Source organism: Chlorocebus sabaeus, chromosome X (assembly GCF_047675955.1).
Source record: "Chlorocebus sabaeus isolate Y175 chromosome X, mChlSab1.0.hap1, whole genome shotgun sequence".
Classification (NCBI taxonomy): domain Eukaryota; kingdom Metazoa; phylum Chordata; class Mammalia; order Primates; family Cercopithecidae; genus Chlorocebus; species Chlorocebus sabaeus.
In genome coordinates, this window is record NC_132933.1 from 56,133,500 (window position 1) to 56,150,578 (window position 17,079).

General features: G+C 33.8%; 1 protein-coding gene and 1 pseudogene across 1 annotated transcript in view; both read right to left on the reverse strand.

Annotated features, from left to right (window-relative positions):
• The window catches only part of DIAPH2 (diaphanous related formin 2), a 904,603-nt gene that overhangs the window by 545,463 nt on the left and 342,061 nt on the right, over nt 1-17,079 (reverse strand). The window lies entirely within an intron of this gene.
• On the reverse strand, nt 11,024-12,897 carry LOC140710757 (uncharacterized; annotated as a pseudogene).

Genomic DNA, 17,079 nt, shown 5'->3' on the forward strand with positions numbered 1-17,079 from the left:
GCTTTGTAAATGCCAATTCCCAGTTAATGGCCCCCTCTACAAACACTGTACTACACGTAGTCTAATAGAGTGAGATATACAAAGAAATGGGGTTCTGTAAAATTACAGGTAAGCATACCAGACATAGAAAATTACATTACTAAACAATGATGAAAGAAAAATTGGATTTAACAAAAAGAGCAGAAATGAATCAATGAGTGTATCTGCTGATAGAGTCTATGGTAATTCAAGCATGATGCAATGACTTCACTATTTCCCAAAGGCAAAGATGATTATTTGCTGGTAGTTTTCTGAGCTAGCCCTTTAATACGTATGGTCATTATCAGTTTTAAAATAAAGAATCTCAGTATGAATTTTGCTTAAGTAATTCTAGCAATGTATAATCCACAGTAAAAATGCACACTCAAAGGTTAATATAAAACCTAGCCTTCTATACAAAGTGGGATGAAATTTCCCTGGCATAAAATACCTTTGGGAATGAGTTACCTCTTGGCAAAGTAAAGAGTATCAAAATAATAACAAAAAACCTGTCAAATACAATAAGAGAGAAGATGTTGCATTTTTAGCAGTTATTAAATGCTGGAGTTTACCACCACATAAAGGCTTTTACAGCTACATCCTCAATACTTGGCCACATTAAAACCTTTTAAAGTACGTAATCAATGAAACTGCAATGCATAAACACACATAATGAAAAAAACTACTTCAAGCTGATCACTAGAAAAATAAGAGCAGTCTTCTCTTAGTTGAGAAATGAATCACGAAGTGTTCTTCCTAGAAACTGTCCTACTGGTTTAAGATCTGAAGTTCAATAACAACAGATAGGAGTGACCTTGCTATCATTCAACTCTATATTAATGTAAGTATGTTACATATATACCCATATGTATATACATCGATATAGGAAACTACTGAATTTATTAAATTACTAATAATTCTTTTTCTTGAAACTTTCTTCTCAATGACTTCAAAGACCAGACTTCTCTGATAAACAATCCTATGCTTCTGACTAGTCTTTGTTTTCCATATTGTATTCTCTACTTCTATCTACTCCTTATATATTAGGGACCCCAAAGTCCCCACGTTCTAGTCTTTTTACTTTATATTTTTGCCCTGTGCAATCTACTACTCTGACTTCAATCATTAATCTATGTGCTTATGTTTCTTGCATCTGTATCTTCAGCCCAGGTTTTTTCTCTGGGTTGCAGACCCATAAATCCAATTCGTATCTCTTCCACAGGACCTCCAAATAAATATGCTCCAACATAAACTCATTCTCAGTTACCTGAGAAGTGTTGTGTCTGTTCCCTACTCCAGTGAAAAGCATAACAAAATATATATCATAGAAATAAGAAACCTTCACGCAATTTTTGAATCTTCTCTCCCTATGCCTGCCCTCCATCTGCAAAATTCTGCCTAAATTTCTACGGCCCTGTTTAGAGCTCTCAACAATTATTGCTTAGATCTTTCATTCATTAATTCACTTATTCTACAGTTATAACATGCATGATCATAGGCAATGTAAATGCAAAAATGATTAAAGGCCACATGTAGTGGCTCACACCTGTAATCCCAGCACTTTAGGAGGCCGAGGCAGGAGGATCCTTTGAGCCCAGACAACAGAATAAGACCTCATGTTTACAAAAGTGGGAAAAAAAAAAAAAACTAAACTAGCCAGGTATGGTGGCATGTACTTATAGTCCCGACTACTCTGGAGGCTGAGGTGGGAGGATCACTTGAGCCTAGGAGTTTGAGGTTACAGTGAGCTATGATCATGTTAGTACACTGCAGTCTGGGTGACAGAGTGAGACCCTGTCGCTTAAATAAATAAATAAATAAAATTAAAAAGAAAGAAAGAAAAGATTAAAGCACAGTCTTTGTCTTCAGATAGACAAATGAATAGCTATAACAATGTATTAAGGTATATAGAAGAGCTAGGAAATTACAGTAGTCACTTTGATTTTTGTTTTGTTTTGTATTTTTTCTTCCCCTTTACTCTAATTTCTTCTACACATTCATTACTGGGGTTATCTTTTTAAAATGTTAAGATATTATTACTCATCCTTATTTTTTCTCCCTATATATATGATAAAGCTTAAGTAATAAGTAGGGAATTTAGTACCTTTTAAAATCTGGCTCCAAATTAACTTAATAGCACCCAGGTGTCCCAATGCTCTACCTAAACCAGATTACTCACTATCAGACAAAATCAGGACATCCCAAGCCTGTATACCTTTGCTGAATACCTTTGCTGATATTTTTTTTATTCCATTCTTTCTCAACCTGAACACATTTGGCTGGGCTAAAATGCCATCTCCTTTGAGATGCCTTCCTGAACTCTTCCAAGCAGAATTAATTATTCCCTCCTCTGGGCCTCTACAGAGTTTTGTCCCTATCTTGGATGTAGCACTTAATATACTGCACTATCATTAGTTTAGATATCTGGCTCCTCCATTAAGTGTGAGTTACTCAAAGCCATCAGCAATATCTTGATCATCTTTATATCACTAGAAAGTAGTACCAATTTGATACATGGTAGACAATGAAAATAAAGTTTACTGAATTCAATGAAAGAACTATAGTGCCAAACTGTAAAAATTCCTAAACTATACATGTTAGAAATTAAATTGTATCCTAATCTAAAAAATTAAAAGCCAGCCTTTCCAGTTATTGACCTTCAACCTCTATATCTATAAATAAAATGTATTTAAGATGCCACAGTCATTCATTGGTGCATATTACACTTAAAAATGGCTAATCTATTATTGATTTATGTTTATTTATGTTTTCAATTTCCATCACTACTATGAAACTTAACAGCTGGCATATGTGTTTTCCTGGTAAAACCCATTACCGGTGGCAGATAACAACTAAGACAGATTTTCCTACGGCAAAATCCTACAATGTCAAGTCACTCTATATGATAAGCAGAGCCACTGTGGGTGATCCTAGAGCCTGAAGTGACTGCATGAAGGCAGCTTTCATTCAGTGCCCTCTAGTCCTGAACTGAAAAATCAAAAATCACATATATCCACACAAAGCACATGTACATTCGTCACTAAGGATCCATTAATAAGATAAAGATCTGTGTAGACTGTATTGATTTTTTTCTCAGCCTTTTCTCTTTTAAGATATTTCTTTTGTGAATGGAGGAGGGAAGAATTGTGTGAAAGAGAGACTGGAAACTTGAACTATTGACAGAACATAGTTCTTGCCCATGAAATCGCCTCCTGAATCACTCTGATTCTTCAATAGGTAGTTATAATAGTGTCTTTCCCTATTCTAAAAATGAGTATTAATAAAAAAACTAAGTTGCATCAGAAAAGGCCACGTACCATAATTTCTGTATTCTAGTACCAATATCTCATGTTCAGGAAACTGTAACATAAGAATAAAGTCATTCTGAGATGTCACATGTCCATGTAAGAAGGGGTTACCTTAACTTCTGTTTCTGAAAGTATGATAGAATATGTACCCTGATATCAACTACCTGTGAAAAGAACTAAACATGATGAATATTTTAAAAATAATTCAAAATGTATAGATAACCTGGCAAGAAAGTAAGGAATACCTGGAGGCCAAAAACTAAGTGAAAGATAAACTTAGAGAGATAAATATCAATAGAGTCAGCTTTGACCTTGAGTGAATATTCTGAACCCAGATAAACTTGAGCTTCAATTGTCAAGGCCTCATGGATGGGGGAATAGAAACCAAGCCTAGGGCCTAATCAAAGTGGAAAGAGTAATAGGAAATGGTCCTACAAACCCCAGAGGACTACACCTTAGTTTAACAGTAATTAGAAATAAACTTGCTCATCTCCCACGGGGCCTGAAAAGAAAATTGCCGATATCAAAACTTGGTGCTGGATGGAGAAAGTAAAAATCTTCTCTGATAATTCCCAGTCCAAAGCCAGCCTTCATGTAGCCTGAATTCATAGCTCCTCAAGAGTCTTTAAAAAAAAGAAAACCTTAAGCCAAAATATTAACATCAGCCTAGGTTGGTTTTGCAACCCAGCCAAAGCAAACATGAATCTCCTCTGAAGGATATCAACCCTCATGCTAGGCCTTAAAATAGTTCCACAGATAAATGTACAATAAATAATAAGCATGTTTAATATAAAGTCATATTTAACTCTTCCCTATACCCTATTGCACAACAATAATAAATTCTCTACTCCTAGAGATTCTAACTTAGCATTTGTGCTCTTATTCTTCTCATCTTCATTCCCAAAGGCATTATGCCTATTCAGACTCTCAGGCCCTCTCATACTCTTCCATTTGACTTCCTTAAATACAGCTCTGCTCCTGTCTGGCTTCTAAGATCCTTCAATGCTTCCAAATTTCTTAACAATTAAAGTCTGAATTTCTTAGACTAGCATTTAAGGGACCTCATAATCCAGCTCAAACTTGCTTTTTTAACACCATTTTCTGCCATTTCCCCTAAAGGTACCCCTGCTTCCCCCATCTCCAACATGAACCTTGTAATCTACCCACATGTTATATACCTACTATTGCCTGGGAATATGAAATCAGAAGCACCAGGGTTTTCAATATACAATTTATTCTGCTGAAAATATCTTTCCCTGACCCTCAAACATAGTAAACATGTCCAAATCTTACCCACTTGGAAAGGCACAGATCAATTACCTCTGCTTCCATGATGACGCTCATGTCTCTCCTTGTCTTCCCTGCCCTCATTCCTTACAAATCAGTATCACTTCATCTCTATTTCACTTTTAGGACTTCCGTGGTTGGTATAATTGTACACGTCTTATTCTTGAACATTAAACTCCTACATGTAAGGGTCCAAGTCTAGCTTAGTCATCTATAGTCCTCAAAAATACCTAGCAAAGTATCTTTTGTATAATAGGTGTTCAATAAATTGTTTGAATTAACAGATAAATTGGCTTTAACAAGCACTTATATTCAGTAAAATACTATATTGAAGGCCTATAAACACAATCATGGGCATCTGAAATTACTGTTGTTTGACAGCTCTTATTTTTGAGCAAAGCAGCTAATGAGAGAAAAGAATTTCAAAAAATCAGATTGCTCCAAGTTCTTCACATGTTATCTCATCTCAGATTAAATGAAGAAAGTGGTACTTCTTTAGCCCAGATACATGTTACTTCTTTAGCCCAGATACGTGCTTCTTCTTCAGCCCAGATACGTGCTTCTTAAGCAGAAATGAGCTGTGGAAATGCAGCTGGCTGCAGTTTTCATTTTACTTCTTATAGGTAAACTATCAAGCTAATTAAAGAACCCTACATTATCCTTAAAAATATATTCAGCTATTTAATAGGAATAGCCATCTAACTATTAAAGGCTATAGTAAATATATCCTCAGAGCTGTTAAAATTGCTTGACGTGAGTGGCCAAATAAAAAAAAAAAGAAAAAAAGAAAAAAAAAAACAAAGCAAGACAGTTATATATCACTAAGACATCAAAGAAGTAGTCATCCCCTGACAAATTAAACCAGAGAATAGATATCTGCATCTCTAGATAAAATTAAGAATACTTCAAATTCCAGATTCTGGAAGCATCTGCTAAACACACCCCCCAAACCCACCAAGCCAGCAGCTGTGTGATCTATTTAAATATTCCCCAAACCACCTGGAAAAAATGCAAATTATACAGCCTTGTTCATAAAAGAAAATAAATAAATGTCTCTGCTGAATTTCTACCCTCCCTGTATTATAAAAGTTAACAGCCCTGGCAAGGGAGATTGCATAATTAAGAATTAAAATCTTAATGACTTAAATATTTTATTCAGTCTTTGATATCACGTTAATGATAATAGATGTCCAGAAAGGGATAAATGTGATTTGCTGTAGAAACTTAAAGTCTCTCTGAATCAATAATAACAATGAGAATGAAAATATATTTACATTCATATTGTTTTAACTATTATATAAGACCAAAAGCTAAATCCTATATGGTATCTTAGGTACTTACAGAAAGTGATACTTTTAACAAAATCAGTCTGTAAACCTAGAAACCATGAACCACCTTCACTCTGTGATTGCAAACTCAAAACACAATATTCCAAATAATTTAAATTCAGCAAGCAATATTACTGAAAGTAATGAATGTACAGATATGCATTGAGACCGTGTAAAAAATAAAATAGAAATAAATGCCAACTTTTCCAAAGATAAGACAAATCAAAGGAAAAAGGACTACAAAAAAATCATAAATCAGATGGACATATTAAATAGGCTCCTCAGGCAATGATCTAGTTTAATGTAACACTCAAAGAGCATAACAAAGTTCTTCTGTTCCCTTAAGCTAAGCGAACATCTTTGTATGGTTTCCAAAACTGACACATTTGAATAAAGTCCAAGGATGACTCTAGTTTCAACGTTAGTAGTAAGAGTGGTTTCTTTCTAGAGAAGGAAAACAAAAAACAAAAACAAAAACGTGGTTCTATTACTTGTGTGTTGTTGATGTCTCATATAGATTGGGTCAATCTAAAATAAGTTCTTTTAATATACTCTCATCATTATGCTACTACTACTTAATGAACCAAGTGAGAATATATGATTATTCATAAAGCAAAAGGCAATAAAAGGAAAAGATGACTCAAAAAACAAAACAGCACTAATTTTTAAAAAAATACCCAGCTCAAATATGTCAAGAAAATAATTCACAAAGCAAGCATTTGATTATCACTGTCATGATAAAGGGGGGAAAGGTATACCATCAATTCTAAGATATATTTTAGAGAAAATTTAATGGTTAAAAATATGAAATGTTTAGGAAGAATATATTTTGAGACAGAAGATTTAAAAGCATAGTTGTTTCCACCATCAGATAACAAAAGAAACTGATAACAAAAGAAAAACATCAAATGTTATCATGTTATAAATCTGAAGTTCTGACTTTACGCCTTAGCAACCTAATGAGTAATACATCTGACAAGCTGGTCTAATATAGTTTGGAGACAGGGAATAGATCCTACCACCAGCTTCATTGGAAGCACCAGTAATTTAAGTAACTTTTCAAGAAATACAGCTGCCTGCACAGTGCTTGCATATATAGTAAGTGCACAATTAATGTATCAAGTGCAACAGAAAGCAACTCAGTATGTGAAGCACTTTTCTGTTGCAATGACTCAGTATATGCTTATTTGTAATAAGATCACTTATAAAGTAACATAAGAATGAAGGGAAAAATTTAGATGCTTAGGAGGAGAAAAGGAATTAAAATAAATATGAGTGATATCAGAAAATAAAGGAGAACATTGAATGTATGGGTTCTGAATTGAATTCTGAATTATTCAATTCATTGAACATGTAGAAATTAGTTTCATCAATATTATGTCCCAACTACAATAAAGATATATTTTTAAAAAATCAAAGAACTACCACACCTTTAGTAAACTCTATGAAACCCCCATAATCTGATTTTTAAAGTTGAAAATATATAACAAATATCAAGAATTGTTTTCTCCACCTGTAGTACTCCATAGTAGATTATTGAAGCTACTGTTTAAGTAACTTTCTGAGGTAGGAACAGATTCTGTTTTCTCATTAAAATCTCTTGTCTGATTCTATTTGGTATTATAATTTCTTATTTTATTAACTGAGTCATTGAGGCAACTCAACTAGAATATGAATATATGGCCATTAGATCAATTAATGGTATTTTTTTTATGTTAGGGAAAGTAAGTTTTTGCTACTTCTTCACCTCACACATTATTACTTTTAAAAATTAAAATTATTAATTATAATTAGGCTACTATATACATTCAATGTTCTCCTCATACATTCAATGTTCTTCTTTATTTTCTGATATCACTCATGTTTATTTTAATTCCTTTTCTCCTCCTAAATTAGGCTCAAAATTACCTCCCACCTGCATCAAACCAATGAGACATATGTAAAAGCACAATCCTATGATGTGGCTAAAAAGTCATGCCCTAATTACATTTTTAATGTTTGTTAACTTAAAAGTAACTTGCCTTTTCTTGCATTCCAGTAGCAATGAGCATACACCTAGTATCCAGGTACAATTTTCCACAAAAAAAAAAATACAGGTTCCTCAGAGAAATTGTAGATTCCAAGACTGTGCAAGAGTAGCTACAAGATGAAACTAAAATGTCTTTCTATGTCAAAAAGTAAGGTAGTGCTAAAAAAAAAAAAATGTAGGCATTTCACAGGAACAGCTTGAGGGAGCTCTCACTGGCTAAATCTGGGAAAAATTTAGCACCAAGTAATGCATTGCAGTAATGAACTATAAACCATTGAAAAATAGGAATTTATAAGTCCATACTAATAACAAATCTATCATTAAGTGAAAATGATAGATGAGAAAGGAGAGGTCTTGCTTACAGTAGAATGCTATATGTAGAAGGAGTACTGTAATTGGCAACATATTACTTTACAACCATTATGATAAATGTTAGATAATCTAGGGGAAAATGTTGATGAGGAGCAAGATATTTACATGGTCTTAAAGTATCTTCCCACAGACTGCTTATTAATTCCAAGGAAAAAAAGAGTAATTAGATACTAGAGAAATTATGTAATACCTTAATCGAAAATTGATTTCTCCAACGAGGGGTGGACAGACAGTGAGTACCTCTAGGTGTGATACCTCATATAGTATCACCTATGCTGAATTCTGGCTAAGAACACATATCCTGAATCTAATAATAAGGAATACTACGTTTCTAAAAAGGAGATTTATATTTTTCATATTGTTGATGTCATAAAAGACAAAGAATGGCTGTGGAAATGTTCCAGATTAATGAGGCTGAAGAAGAAACAGAGATGGAGATGGAGATTAGAAGGAAAGAAGGCAGGAAAAGAGAGGGAGGAGGGTTAAGGAAAAGGGAAAGAGAGAAGGAGAAAAAGGAGCTTAATAGTAGTTGAGTAAAGGATATATACAAGTGTTCTTTGTAGTATTCTTAATCTTGCAATTTCTGTAGGTTTGAAATGATTTTCAAATACAAGGTAATGTATAAGTAGTCTTTTCTTGGTGTTTCTTAGTGTGCTATATTATGCTGTTTTCCTGGTCTTGCTTGAAAGGAAATTATTTGAATATCTACTTAAACGACATTGCAGAATAAAAGGAAAACCGGAAGTATTAAATCACACCATCACCAATAGCCTAGAATCCTATATCAAGGAGGTACAGAGATATATACCATATAATATTATGATGTCAATGTTAAAAGCTAAGATACAATTTCCATACAAATATTTCCAATTTCTTTTTGTTAGAATCATAGAACAAAGTCAGAGGATCCCTTAAAAGTACCTAATACAACCATTTGATTTTTCGGTTCATGGAACTGAGGTCACACAGTCACAGAGAACCAAGACTTAAAACACAAGGACTCCTATTGAGCCTTGTCACCTGCCAAAGTATATACTTGGCTAACTTGAGCAAACTGAAATGTTTCAAGTAAATCCTTTATATAGTGTTACTATGAAACAGAGCAAAAAAAAAGCCTATTTTATCCCTTAAGCTGTTTTAACTTGTATATCTGAGGTATTTATTTTAACATAGATTATAATTATATATATTTTTTTATTTTAAAACATGAATTTATAGATAAAGGGTACTATATATGCCTAACTGACTATGCTTTAGAAATTCATTGTAATCACGGCTAGCCATCATAAATGTCATTCCACGTAAACTGTTCTCATTACATGTACTATTTGAACTAGATAAACACAATGGAATCCATTTTCATTGGGCTATCTCTAACAATGCATGAAGCGATTTTCATTCAGTCATCGGTTTATAAAGTAATTGGTTTGCCAATATTTCATTTTCATATGATCCTGTTGACAGAAATAAGTATTAGGTAGCATAATCCAGCTATTCCATCTTTTCCATTTAATCTTCAGATCTCCTAGTCACTCCCCCGTCATTTACTGAAGACTGTAGCAACTGACTCAGTCTTTTTGTTCACTCTAACTTCTGTTGTTTTCAGTGACTTCATCATCTGCATCAGACCTATTATAGTCTCTCAGTTTAACTTATCCATCTTTTCCTGAATTCAGCCTCTGCCATTCAATCCTGTGATAATCACACCCTTACCACCTAAAGTAACACAACCTCCCAAATCTCAATTCAATCACCATAACTGATGATCTTTTTTTCTATAGTTCCAGTTTAGTCGATCAAGTAACCCTGCTGAACCAATTCTTAAGTGTCAACGAAGCCACCAGCCCTTTGACCCACTATCCATCATTCCTCTCCTGTCCTCACTTGCCTCCCTGTCTAGTTTAAATTCCATGGCCCAAGATGTATTCCTTGACATTAGTAATCATTATCTAATGCTCTTTCCCCTTAATGCTTCCACGTTTTTGCAGGCCTGCATTTGTATGGCATTCTTAGAAAATAGCATAATTGGGAAGAGTAATATCACTCTAAAGTAATAATAATCAATTTCAAGGGAACACTTTCTATTATCCAGCAATGACAGCAACACTATACTGATAATTACTTCATATTTTTTCAAATGATTCACTTCACATCAACCCATCCCACACTGTTGCTAAACTGTTAGGTGGTGACATTGCTGCCTAACTAATGAGAAAATAGAAACTATCAAATGGCACCTCCCCACCCATAATCATGCCACCAGCAAATAAACTTGCATTTATACCATCTTCATCTTTCCCATCACAAAGGAGAAAAGGATCCTCCTATCAAAGGTAAGTTCTTCCACACGTAGATCTAGGACTCCTCCCTTTTCTTTCTTTCACTTTTTATTTTCTCTCTCTCCTACATCTTCAACTTTTTCTTTCCAACCCTATTATTCTCATCAGTATTCAAAGATGCTTTAACATTTCCTATTTAAAAAAAAAAAAAAAACATAAAATAGGCTGGGCACAGTAGCTCATGCCTGTAATCCCAACACTTTGGGAGGGCGAGACAGGCAGATCACCTGAGGTCAGGAGTTCGAGACCAGCCTGGCCAACATGACAAAACCCTGTCTCTACCAAAAAATATAAAATTTAGCCAGGAATGGCGGTGTGCACCTGTAGTAGTCCCAGCTACTCAGGAGCTAGAGGCACGAGATTCACTTGAAGCTGGGAGGTGGAGGTTGCATGCAGTAAGCCAAGATTGCACCACTGCACTCCATCCAGTTTGGGCTATAGAGACTCTGTCTCAAAAAAAACCAAAAAGCAAAAATCCTAAAACACCCTAATACCATACCCTTCCCACATACCACCTTCTCTGTGCTCCTCCAGAGCCATGCTTTTCAACAGTTGTCTAGCCAAACTGCTTAAACTCTCTCACCTCCAACTGTATTATTCAATTCACACCAACATGGCATCTAGTTCAGACTCTCAGTAGCATTTGATTCATTTGATCGTACTCTCTTTCTGAGAACGTTTTCTTATTTTGGTGCTATGACTCATACTGTTCTACTTTTTTTGGCCATACTTTCCTCAATTTGCTTTGCTGGATCTTCCTCCTTTCTTAGGCCTGTAATTGATAGAATGCATCAGGGCTTCTATCCTGTACTTTCTTTTCTTCTCCATGTATATACTCTTTCACAAAGTGATTTCAACCAGATATATTATGTGAATACCATCTATTAGCTAATGATCTCAAATTGATACCTCTAGCTATAACTAATCCCTGGAATTCTAGACTCAAACTCTAACTATTTACTACTTACCAAACAACATTTCCAACATGATTTCAGTCCAAAAAATATCTCAAATGCAACATGTCCAAGGCATAACTCTCTATTCTTGACCCCTGACCCTGATACCACCCAAGTTTTTCCTTTCTCTGTAAATGGTACCATCATCTAGTTGCTTAGGCCAAATAATTAGGAGTCTTTCTTGCTTCCTTTTTGTCTTTTATCCCACAAATCCAATTCATCAGCAAGTATTATTGGTTCCATCCCCAAAACATATGTGAAAACCAATCAAAGAAGTGAACAAAGCAAATTGAGAAAGAGTGGGCTGGTGAAGAAGGAGGAAACCCAGGAGAGTGCGAAGTCACAAAAACCAGTATCATAGTTTCCTCTAAGAAAGAGGTAATGGTCAAATATATAATAAAATTCTGCTGAGAAGTTAAAATAATAATCGAGCCACAAACATGGAAGGTCACTGGAGTTCTTAAGAAGAGTAGACTCTGTGGAATGATGGACCTGAAAGTTCAATCGGAATGGACTGAGATTGAGATGAGAATGTAAGACAGTGACTAATAGAATCATAGAGAAATTTTTCAAGGGGCTTTGCTGTCTGAGAAGCAGAGAGATAGGGAATAGTTGGAGGGAGCTATGAGGTCAAGAGTGGTTCTTTCTATCAAGAGAAGAGACACTAGAGCATGTTAGTATGCTGCGGAAAATGATCCAGTAGAGAAGGAGAAAATAAATATGGCATAGAGAAAGAAGCTAAATCACTGAGGAATGGGAACCAGGGCACAAGTGTACAGATTGCTCTTCCACAAGTACAGGGACTCTTTCTGTCCACGCTAACGGGAAATAATATGAATTAAGATACAGGACAATTTGATAGATTTTGCAAGGGAAGATGAAGGGGCTCTTGATGGAGTGCTTCTAGATTTGTTAACGAATTATGAGGTAGTTCATCAAATGTGTGCATGTTTACGTTTCTCTAAGTGTTCGTGTGGTGGGTACTTTAGGGATTGAGAGGTGAGGCATAAAAGAAGTTGACGAAGAGAAAACATGAGAAACAGCTACGTTACAGAGCAAGGAAAAAAAGAGACCAGAGAGTTTACAATATAGCATTAAATGTCAAATTTGTTACTTACAGGGTTTGACCAAAAAGAAATCACATATATACCAGTTTAGTGGATTTTTCTTTCATTGCAAAATTACAATTTCTTATTATACAGCAATGTATTTTTGGAAGATAAAACAACATTACATATTTTGTTTGTTGTATGCTCAAACAAAAACCCTGTTACAATGGTTCACAAGTAAAATGACACTCTTGTAGACAAGCAAGTTATTCATTTTTCTTTGTACAAGTCTATTTCTGTATAGAGATGTCAAAAATTAATTTGAAGATATAAAAGCATGCAATTAAAGTTGCACTATAGTAAAAACTATGCCCATTTCAAGCTTATTTCTATTATTCTGTGGCTTACCATTACATGATCAGAAAGCATGATGTCTCAATGTCAAGAGTATTCATTTAAAATTACATCAAATAAGCAAGTTGTATTTACAAAACCAGCAGCATGGGCTGGAATTGTTTGTCTTCTTTTAGCATTTTAATTTACAGCTTTCTAAATGCAAATTAGGGAAAGAAAGTCTCTGCTCACTAGATGGTAAGTACATATTTTTTCCTTTTTTTAATATCTCAATTGTATTAGTGGTGTTATTTTATTGGTAGTGTATTTACATGCAGCCTTCACACATGGCCCCCAAAATACTTTATAAATATTAAAATAATGCCTACAATTTCCCTCCAACTAAATCTCTGCAACGTACCATTAAAATTATCCTTCACAAAAGGCAAATCATTACTCTTTTTTATATTAAAAAATAAAGTGCTATTTTAGACAACTGATTTCCCCAACAGACAAAAACTGAGCAATATCAGAATGTACATCCCCCTCCAGGATATAAATACAAAATAAATCCATGAAACTTAAAAGATCCCAAGCTATAAAACTCCCTCTGCTTTGGCCTTTCAATTCTCAGCTCCATTTTTATTACAGGGCAACTAAAACATTACTCAGGTGAAGCAGTAAAGGGGAGTTTTGAAAAAGTCATCAAATCCTCTCTCTGTCAAGCAAAGATAGCAAAGGAGTTTGAAAGATAAAGCCTTTTGTGCAAAATAACTCATCACAGGTTCTCTAAAATTGAACTGCTAAAATTGGTGAAGCTTGTTCACATTCACAGAAAGGTATTCACTCACTTGATAAACTACCAATAGGGAAAACACTTCTAATCCCAGTAACATATACAGTCATAAATTTGTGACCTTTTTAACCAAAAAACAATGTCTACTTGGTTTTGCATTTTTCACTGGATAAAACAAAATAAATCTCATTTTCAAATGGTTAAATAAGTTAATTTTCAACTATCGGTATTCATGTCTACATATTTTAAGCTATTAATATTGCTAGACAAGTATTCTTCAAAAGCTACACTCCAAGCTTGCTTAAAAAATAAAAGTATCTTCAATGGATTTTATACCTACTTAAAATGGATTTTTACATATTTTAACAGACTATAGTGAGTTCTAAATTTTAGCAGGGTTTCACAACATAAACTCACTTAAAATTTGCCTCAATGTCAATTTAAGTAGCAAATACAATAAACAAGATGAGGCAATAGTTTCTATACTTTAGTGACAATAATTATTTCATTTATTTGATATTTATGGGACTATAAATGTTGGATTGACTTCACAAAATAGAATTGAGCAGAAATAGTATTTCAGTTTTTCTGACACACATACACATGTATACACACATGCACACATGGGAAAAGTTGGTATGACAGTAAAACTCAAAAACCAAGCATTCATTATCTTAAAATGTAACATAGTCAAAAGATTTCTGATCAGATTTTATTTTCAATGACTGACTCATCTATTTTCTGGATTTTATCTTACGACATTAGCAACGGTCTGATATTCACTCAATGAAAACATAAATCAGAAGCCTGAGAGAAAGAAAATAAAGTACTAGCTTCCCAATCCACACAGAAAGAGGATTATAGTTCTACATTTAATATGAAAATTTTCAAAGCACAGCCATTAGCCATGAAAAGAAATCTCTTTCATGTTCAACAAATTCATCTAAGAAACATTAGAAATACATTTATAGATCAAGAAGAACTTCAACTTGGTCTCTTACAATATAATCATCATTACTGTCACAACAAATTCTAAGCAGTGATTAATGGCACTGGTTTTCATGTACATCATTCTATTTAATCATACTAACATCCATGTAAAAAAGTATTATTATAATGACAGATGAAACTGAGATTTAGAGAGGTTAAGACACCTGCCCCTGGTGGCACGGCAGCCAGGATTTAAACTCAGATAGTCTGGCTTCAAATAATATACTGTCAATTAAACTGTTACAAAAAATAATAATAAATAACCTCTGCAAGAGTAATAGTTGGCAGATTATATAAGAACCTACCAAAACCTTACACTAATACCTAGCCTGAAGGCATCACTGCTAGCTAGTCAATGTATAATCTTACGACTAAAGAGAAAAGGAATGACAGAACCAGAAAAGAAGATGAATTAACTCAATTAAGTCTTCTTAAGTCTTCCTATTGTCTTCTATTTATACTCTTCATTTCTGCTGTTATTTATTTATTTGGAATGCTTAGTTTAGGTAAAAAGAAATCAACCCTGTTTCCCCCATCAAAGATATGTAAATATTACAAATTTTTTGCACATATCAACAGATTTAATGCCAAAAGTTTATGATGAGAAATTCATTAAGTCAAAATTTCCCATTGGCTTACACTGTCCCAGAATAGTTAGTTCCAAGGAAAAATACTGCTTTTTTTGAATGCCTCTGACAACTTCTAATAGGGAAGATATAAAGAAATATTCATCACAAACAAAAAAATAGGGAAGATATAAAGAAATACCCAGTACAGCCACCAGTTAACATAGCTCTCACACTCTACTTCTCTGCAAATAAATGTCTGAAGCATAATTGGAACATGCTACTCCTATTTTAACTGAAACACTTCACAAGTAGAAATTTTAAGCCAGTAATCAGTACCATTCTGATTATTGTACCATTCTGTCAGCAAAGGTTATTCCCTTCTAAAGCCTTTTCTCACAAATTACCTCATCATCATCATCGGGTGTGCATAGGTTGGCAATTTCCTTCAGCATCTGTCAGAATGCCTACCCCAGGAAGTACTCAATAAATAGTTACAGGAAAAAATATACGAAATGAGGAAATGAATGAATGAACCATACAAGGGATGATTATCCTGTCATCAAAGGATAAGTCAAATATCAGTATATAGTGGACAAGACATCTGTTAAAACCCATAGAACTGTATAACACAAAGGCTGAATCATGATATAAACTATGAACTTTAAAGATAGTAATTTATTAATATTGTTTCATCAATAGTAATAAATGTACCACCCAAAATGCAAGATATTAATAATGTGAGAAATTCTGAAGGACAAGAAAATTATATAGGAACTCTGAGATTTCTGCATAATTTTTCTGTAAGCCTAAAACCGCTCTACAAAATAGTCTATTTAAAAAATGAACAGTACGTTTTCAAATTAGGAAATGCTATGCCTGGCTAAAAAGCCAAACGTTTATTATTATTACTATTATTTTTAAAATAGTAAAAGTAAAAATAAAGAAATGTTACTAACACTTCCAATGAAAGTTTATAGCCATCAAAAGACAGAGGAGAAAAACAGTGAACACCATATGTATTATTTATTATTTTTATTTCTAAAATGTAGCAGTGCAAAAGCACCTCCAGCAACATATACAAAAATGTATCAATCTACATATTAAAATAAAAATCCTTCAAAATAACCCAAATATAGACTAATAAAGGAGAGATAATACATGAAATTCAAAGTATATTCAATGCAACACAAATCTCAAATCACTGGAAAAGATAAACTACCCACAAGCAGGCTTGCTCAAAGCCCTGACATCTGATGATGTTAGCTACAGTTCTGTAAGGTCAGGTGGGAATAATATGTTTCTCTACACCATCCCAAGCTGAGAAATGATGGCTAGGCAAAACTGTTGAGAGATCTAGAAGTTAGGTGGCACTCAAATAGACTGAGATATATTTTGTTAAGTTACGTAAACTGAAAAGCAGTTTCTTTTATTTCACTATGTTAATATGTAAATGTGTTTTAATAAATGTCTTTTATAATAATGCCTTAGACAGACTATCACAGATGCCATAATCTGGGAGAAAAAAAAACCCTCAAGGATAGGTTACTTGCCAAGTCTCATCCTACAAAGTTTGTGACAAAAAAGAATCACACAATAAATCATGCAATAAGAAATCATGCCTGATTTATTAAATCAGAAAAATATTATATTCCCATATACAGAGTAGGAATTAAATGTGTAAATGAGATCAATAACAACAAAGCCT